Source organism: Saccostrea cucullata, unplaced genomic scaffold (assembly GCF_032062105.1).
Source record: "Saccostrea cucullata isolate Sc308-1 unplaced genomic scaffold, CSIRO_AGI_Scuc_v1 ctg18472, whole genome shotgun sequence".
Taxonomy (NCBI): domain Eukaryota; kingdom Metazoa; phylum Mollusca; class Bivalvia; order Ostreida; family Ostreidae; genus Saccostrea; species Saccostrea cuccullata.
Window position 1 is genome coordinate 1 of NW_026921679.1, and position 8300 is coordinate 8300.

At 31.7% G+C, this 8300-nt stretch overlaps 2 long non-coding RNA genes across 2 annotated transcripts; both read left to right on the top strand.

Annotated features, from left to right (window-relative positions):
- Positions 1-1712: 1712 nt before the first annotated feature.
- LOC134260550 (uncharacterized) lies at positions 1713-2748 on the top strand. Its single transcript, XR_009990570.1, has 2 exons — positions 1713-1796; positions 2623-2748. It is a non-coding gene; the product is annotated as an uncharacterized LOC134260550 (long non-coding RNA).
- Positions 2749-5373: 2625 nt separating this feature from the next.
- On the top strand, positions 5374-7470 carry LOC134260551 (uncharacterized). Its single transcript, XR_009990571.1, has 3 exons — positions 5374-5406; positions 6764-6972; positions 7382-7470. It is a non-coding gene; the product is annotated as an uncharacterized LOC134260551 (long non-coding RNA).
- The last annotated feature ends 830 nt before the right edge of the window (positions 7471-8300 follow it).

Sequence of the window (8300 nt, forward strand, 5' to 3'; positions counted from 1 at the left end):
GAGCTTGATGAAAATGACGTAGTCAAACACGTAACCGGCGCACGGAGATGTAATAAATTGTGTTGTATATGATTTATAAACAGCAGAGACGGGAAAAAAGAGTACATAAGTGACATTACCCGCCAGATTTGAATAGAGAAATTATTTTTAAATGGCACGGTATTCGATGAGAGTTTTCCCCCATACAGAAAATAGATACGGCATGTAAGAAGTAGAGTAGTGAAATGAAGACAATTGTAAACAATCTGGGCCGTGAACGACGTCAAACAATGTGTATTCTCTAGATCTGCTGTCTACAATTTAAGACGATCTTTCAACTAAATTTCATCTGAAATTTGAATCTGCTTAAAAAACAAAAAAAAAACAAACAGACAGTAATGAGCTTAAACAATCCATTAGTCAAAGTGGTCTATCACTTTAAAACAAATATTAAATGTTAATAGACGCGAGCGAAGCAGACAAAGAGATCATGACGTTATAAGAGACGTAATTTACGCTTGCTTTCGTGCGCCGGTGTACACATACATGCTTTCTTTATTTTTACATCATTTTCTTATTAGATGTGATATCATAATGAAACTTGAAATGCATGATCATAATATGTTACTTTTTGATATGACAAGGAAAGAAATTAAATTAAGCAAAGAGAAACTAAACTGTTTTACCTGTCTACCACTTTTTTAGGACAACCCTCGGATATATCTAAATCTCAGTTTTGCATAAGTCCACGCCAAACTTAATATCATTTCATCCGCTATAGAGCACTTTTCAGTGTGTTTTCTCAATTACTATTTTTACAATGTATGGTTGAATTAAAATATCTTTTATGAAATTAACATATGTTAAATGAAGATTACGAACAGTAATAAAGCGAAGAATCACAATCAATCAGTTCATGTATAGAACAGAGCAAAATGAACAACCGAAAGTTTCAGAGTTGGGATCAGATGCCATGGAGGAGTAAGTATCCTCATATTTATCTGTCACATCTGCCCTGAGTTTCCAGTTTTGGGACAGAAAACGCAGTCATCAAAGATAACTCTATACGAAAAAAAGATGGTAAATGTTAGGATATGCATTAAAATTGTCAGTCAACATTCGACATCATTGTAGGGACAACCTGTTTTTGAAAACAGGGTTATTAAATTAACTATATTATTCATTGAACTCTGATGTTTGTTAAATAATTGAATTCAGAGCATGGAATTGTGCGATCATGTAAATTACAGTTAATTAACTGTTAAATAATTTAATTATTTAAGTAAAACCTATATTTACTTGACGTAATTAGAAAATTGAACTTTAGTTTGAGCAAGCTTTACTTTTTTCATTACCAATATGTTTCATTTTGTCATTTTTCTCATTGTCTGAATCGTCAGATTAGCTATGTCTTTTTGTCTGCACAAAGCACAAAATTCAACGCCAGTACATCTTTTAACATTGTTGCCAAGAGGGCTTCTTAGATTTAATTAATGCATACGAGATAGTGACTAGTTGTTGTACGAGTAGTGTTCACAATTTATTTCATTGCACCTAAACGTTTCAATTTCATTTCTTTCATACCATTCTCAATTTTATTTATGCAGATGAAATGCATGCATTTCGTCACTCTGTTTGTGCTGACTTAAGTACTCATAGTCATTGAAGCACATATGACAGGAAATCGGGGTATCATAGATCTGAGACCGCCTGCAGTCCAGTATTGTTGTCGGGGGGGGGGGGTTGCATTGTTTTGTTTGCAATGGTGTACGGTTGGTGGGGACCGGAGAGTACCGAGATCTAGAACTGAAAGGGGGGTAATGTTTTGATACGTACTATAATTTGTTGTAATGTATCATGATAAAATGATAAACAGAGAGAGAGAGAGAGAGAGAGAGAGAGAGAGAGAGAGTTCAGAATATCTTTTTCTAAAGGATCTCAAATTTTAAAATTCCACTTTAGCTGAAACTGAGAATATTTAAAAATCAGGTTTAAGGAAAAATCTGGTATAGTCTTTTCCCATATAGAAAATATTTTAAGGTCAGATTAGCAAATGATTGAACATTTTGCTAGATGCACTAGAAGATCATAATAAAACGTCATAATAAATGAAGACTAACTGTTTTAGGTATTTACGGGTATAATTGAAATATGAGGAAAAACAAGACTTTTTCACTGAATTCCATTTGATATAGTGTAAAATATCCTGTTATTTTTTTTAATTAAATATCATTGTTAAGAAAATATTAAGACATGTAACAAATTACCTTTTCTAAATGACTGTCAGTCTGGCAATCTGGAAATCTTTTTTTTGCCTGGTAAGGGGAAATTCTCATACTTACAAGTGGTTTTCTTCATTTGTATTTGAAAATGAAAGTTTAAAATGTTATCTTTGTAATTTCTAATTTTTAATAATGCTCCGATACACCCTTACTCATGAAAGTGTAATTACTAAATTTCATTAAAAGCATATATTTCTGAAAATTTTGGAATTCTAGGAATTTTATTGACTAGTTCTTGACCTTAAAATCTTAACTGTTAACTTACTGACGTAGAAATTGCTTACACTAGAAATGCATATCATAATTTAAATGATATTCAAACAAATTTAATTTTTTAAAATGTTTTTTTTTTTCATCCTAGGGGCCTTTTCCAGAACACCTACATGCATCTCTCATCGATGGATACAATTAAGAGAAATAAATCATTTATAAATTATAGTATTCAGTAATTGTTTATTAAGAGAAATAATAAAAACAAATTATTATAGGTCCTTTTTTTAAATTAATTTCTTAAGAAAGGATTCTTTTTATATTTCTTGCATTGAAGAATTAAGGAAATTTCCACAAAATCAAGAAGACAACAATATCACTTAATTATGGTTTTAGTTAGATGAAACCCGACCGTTTTATATTAGAGGCAAGGTCAATTAAAGGTCATTGTCTTTTCACTGGACAATAAGAACAAAAAAAAGTTCTTTTTTTACAGAACATTTGAATTTTAAAGACTATGGTATTTCTCACCCTTAAACAGCAAAAAGAGAATAGTTTAAATCCTTTTCTGGACCAAGAGAAATGTCAGGGGAGGACAGGGTCTTCAAGTACTTAGTCAGGGGACATCAGAGAATTCACAGGGACGTCACGGAACGTCAGGGAGTACACAGTGTTCTCAGGGACAAAGTCAGGAGATGTCAGGGAATAGACAGGGTTGTCGGGGACAGCGACAAGGGTTCATAGGATAAAGTCAGGGAGAAACAAGAAAATGTCAGGGGAAGTAAAGGGGAACAACGGGTTTTTTTTTTTGAATCCTCAGGGAAAAAATAATACATTAGTGTTAGGTTCCTATTCCATACTTAAGACAGGCGAAGAAATTGACTTATATGAACAATGGAAACAATTGAAATTTATTTAGATATTTTATCGAAGTACTTTTAAATAAATTAGATTAAACAATCCTCTTGGAAGCAGAAAAGATATTTTTTATCTACTAGCATAACTTTTTATGAACGGAATAAGCTTAAAAAAAACAAGTTACACATTATAGATTCTGAAAGGCGAAAATCATGAACATACTCGTATTTATTAGTCATTAAATACTGATGAATGAAAGGAAAATGAAAATGACTTTGCTTACCTCAAAGGGCCAGAAGAAAGCAAACATAACTCGCCAACAGGACTTGGAAATACTGACTGCTATAGACAATTATTGGATTTAAAACCATTTATCGCAAAAAGTTAATGATATTAAAAACTACCTTAGAGAAACTACAGCGAACATTACTTTTAATCTGTTTTTCATTTAAATTTGGATATTGTACTGACAAAGAACAACGAATCAGCTTCTTTTTAAATAATTGAGGATTTATATGAGGGTTGTCCCGTAAAATCGTGGACAAGTTGTCTAGTGTAAAAAATAAACATCACTGCGTTCTGAAATTTTCACTATTATTTAGTACATATTTTAGTAATATACACAGCAAATTTCAGATAAATATATGCATAAATAAACAAATTATGAGATATTATGCCATGTATTGTATCACCCTACGGCGCATGGATTATAACGTCAAAGTGTCTAAAACAGCGTCACGTTTTATCTTTGCTGAAAATGAAGTTGGATGAGTCCGACTTAAATTAAGGAATTTCATTGATACACATTCTTTAGTCTCAATAAACAGTCGAAGAACCAATTGGCACCCTTATGCGATCTTCTGAAGATTTATCAGTAAGTTACGGACACTATTCTCACCATCATTCAAGTAATAGAAAATCTCATGTCGGCGGTCTACTGTGACAGCGTCTTTTGCATTAGGAGTTTGTCCGTTTGTTTTGTACTCCCAAGGGACTCGATCAAAAAGACTTCGCTAAGAAAACTCCTTTTTCATTTGCATACTTAAGATATGGTGATATTTTTATAATCTTTTTTTCTTCTATGGTCATTTCAAGTCTCTAAAGGTGTCATTACAACATCGAATTAAAACAGAGCTGCTCTCCGATGCGCCGTAACGTCATAAAACGTCGCCATTTTTCGTGTGTTCTGTTTACCATGTTCCCATTTCGAATGCTCGAGAAACTGCCAAAAATTTACCAAATGCCTTAAAATTTTTACAAAGACTAAAAATTGATTGTGGAATTGAATTTGGATAATTTTAATCCAAGTCTTATGTATTTAAAACTTTAATTTTGAATTCAAACTTGTGTATTCTTTGATAAAACCTTGGTTTCTTGTCCGTGCGCCGTAGGACACTACCCCGTGCACATTCAAGCATAATAAAACCTTTATTTTTGCCTATATTTTGTCAAAAAAATTATCAAGCACTTAAATATGATACATAAACATTTACTGAAATTTTCAGCTAAGTGCGCCTATTACTTTTCGAGAAAAACGCTTTGTCCACGATTTTACGGAACAACCCTCGTATTCAAGAGAAAACACGGCATGATCATAATGCGGACGTTGCTCAATTCTTATTTTCGTCTATGGTTACCTAAAAATAAAACAACCGAATTTGGAGAAGCGAATAATATTGATGTAATATATTGTTGATTGATCAATTTACCACAGGGAAATACTATAAATGATGTATTGTATGAAATTCGAAAAATCCAGCTTTTTATTCTTTTTGACTAACCTTGTACAACATGTTGCATTTATGACGTATCTGGGTTTTTTTCTTTTTTTTTCAAAAGCATATATGTTATTCCTGTTGTCAAATATTGTCTTTTTTCTTGTATGGCAAAAATTTGAATATGATATCCATCATTGTCAGTTGTTATCTCAATTTATATTTATCAAATAAATCTCATGCACGTGCCACGTTAGTAATCCATCTAACGATGTTCCTCTTTACATAATCTGTTTCAAGTTTTCATTTGTAGTGTTATTCTCTTTAAATTTAATCGATTGCGAGGCTACAAAAACATTAAGGTACGGAATTTTATTTTAAATTTACATCTTTAATCTGGGATAAAGTTTGTTTCTGAAAACATCATCTGCATTGAACTCAGCTATGGCAAGAATGGTAGTCGGAAATGTGATCTAAGTATTTCTTAAATATGTATTTCTTTTAAAAACCTCTGTAATAAAGGAAGTGTATTCATGTATAATGAATATACTTTGGCAATACTCAGTAACAATTACGTCACGTATGTAACAGTATGTACCGTGTAATTGTAACTAAAAAATGAGGTTGTTAAACGGAGTGTAGAAAATAATTCTAATGTAAAGGCATAAACTAGACATAATTTCAAAACATTTTTAATACAGAGTAAAAGAGGTTAAAATCAAGTACTTAAAGTTGCTTATATAAGTTTATCTTTCTTTCAGAACACTTAATTTTGCAGATAATATGTAAAATGACTAAACGTCCAACATGGCTAAACATAATTTAAATTCTGAATGAATAAACATTATAGAATTCAGTTCCGAATCAGCTTCCATGAATTTCAAAAGCATTCACGTTAAAAGCAAAATACATTTCATATTACAGCTCAAACAGTATAGTCTATGATCTTGAACTTTAGAGTTTAGTTGGAAAAACTATTATCGTGTTCTTCTTTACATTTCGTGTCGATGTGCAGCCTCTCAATGAATATGTATTTATAATCTTAAGTTTACAATTGTTTAAATAAATAAAAAAAATAATGTAAACCAATTTTTATTCGCGACGACTTTATTTTATGATTTACCGGGAGTAAACTAGTTCATGGCTATTAATTTTCGCGATTAAGCCTCTTTAGGTTCTGTTGTTAACAGACACGTATAATTGAATGACCGGTTCGCCGTGAGAAGTAATCGCAATGACGAGGCTCTTGCGAACTTCTCAAAAATTTATCGCATGCTAATGAAAGTTTACAGTACTTTTAGTTTTTTTTATTGGATTTGAAATTTCTTTTTTAATCAAACGATTTTGTAGTTATTAAAAATTGGATTCACACCTCTGGACCATTTTTTCTGGCTTAGAATAAATAGCTTATCTCGTATGAAAAACGTCAATAGACTACTTGGCGATATTGCTATCGAATTTATTGAATCGAGATTATGCATTAAAAATGATATTGTAGATATATATTTGAATTCATAAATATGCATCTTCGTCTGATTAAACTAGTTTTTGTCACTTGTGGATTTTTTTCAATGACCTTACAATTAATTATATTAACCATGCGTTGCATTACTTAATCAACGCAGGTTTTCCTTATCGTAGCTGAGACAAAATATCTATTTAAAGCAAAAAAGTCATAATGGTTTGCTTATTTAGGACTTTCTTCATTTTTCATTACAGGAGTCTACGTTATTATCCATATTATCTGTTCCCTAGATGAGGTTCGTTAAGATTATAACTCTGTTTGTGCTCATTCTCGCATTTAACATGGGTGAGAACAATGTCAAATGCGATGAGATCAGCGTCATGGGTAACCAATTGCCTCGGGGTTGGTATTGCTGTAGAAGATTCAGATTTCGATGCTTGAGATATTGCATAAGGGGCTGAAGGTAAAGCTTTGATTTAATAGCAAATACAATGTTGTACGAGAGAGAGAGAGAGAGAGAGAGAGAGAGAGAGAGAGAGAGAGAGAGAGAGAGAGAGAGAGAGAGAGAGAGAGAGAGAGAGAGAGAGAGAGAGAGAGAGAGAGAGAAAGAGAGAGAATCTTATATTCACCTGTAGCCTACTACTTTTAAAGAAACACTTTTCAGCACTTACATAAGTCTTAATATAATATATCTTTAAAACATTTCAAAGTGAAAAAAAAACAAAAGTGCATATGCTACAATGTACGAAAATGTTGCTTATTTCAAAGAAATAAATAGTACCAAAAATTCTTGGTAAATTTTCATTAAATTGATAAACAAATCAGCAAAATAGTTTATGAAAATTAACAAGTTCTTTTTTTTTTTTTTGTAGATTGGTGCCTTCATGATCTTTCAGCGAAAGGAAAATTCATGAAAAAATATGAAACATATTTAAATAAAACTGACTACTGTAAAATCACACATTTTGTTGTGTCAATTTTTTCGAAGTTTAAGATAAAATATTAGTTTGTAGGGATTTGATTCCGTGGTTTGAAAATTTTTATTAGAGATTCATATTGGAATTTAAAATTTCTGGTATCCATGAATTCGTGGGTCTCTCCATGCTTATACAACAACGAAAATTACACCCCAAACGCTTTCACTGTATACTTTAAATTAGAATGTATTTGCTCAAAGTACATTGACTTATAAAGAAAAAATATAATTTGTTTAAAAAATACTTAGGTTTTAGGAGAAAAAATAAAATGTAAGCTATCGAAAACAGTTCGAAAACAATAAATTTTGAGATAAAATTACAAATTTAACGGACAAATGTTAAAAAGTAATACTTTAACATGACTAAAGATTTTCAATTTTTCAGAATAAAATAATAAATCAATAACAAGAGGCCCATGGGCCACATCCCTCACCTGAGAAGCTTTTTCCATGCCGTTCTCTACCAGATTACCTCCTTGTAATACATATTGTAACTCCACTCTACCCAACTGATCACAATTTGAACAATTTGAAATCTGCACTATCCCAGAAAGCTTCAACATAAGTTTTGGCTTTTTTAGCCAAGTGGTTCTTGAGAGGAAGATTTGTAAAGATTTTTTCCTATATATTTCTATGTAAAACTTTGATTCCCCATTGTGGCCCCGCCCAACCCCGGGGGTCATGATTTGAACAATTAAGAATCTACACTACCCCAGGAAGCTTCCACATATGTTTCAGCTTTTCTGGCCCAGGGGTTCTTGAGATTTTGAAAGATTTTTCCAATATATTTCTGGGTATAAATTTGATTCCCCATC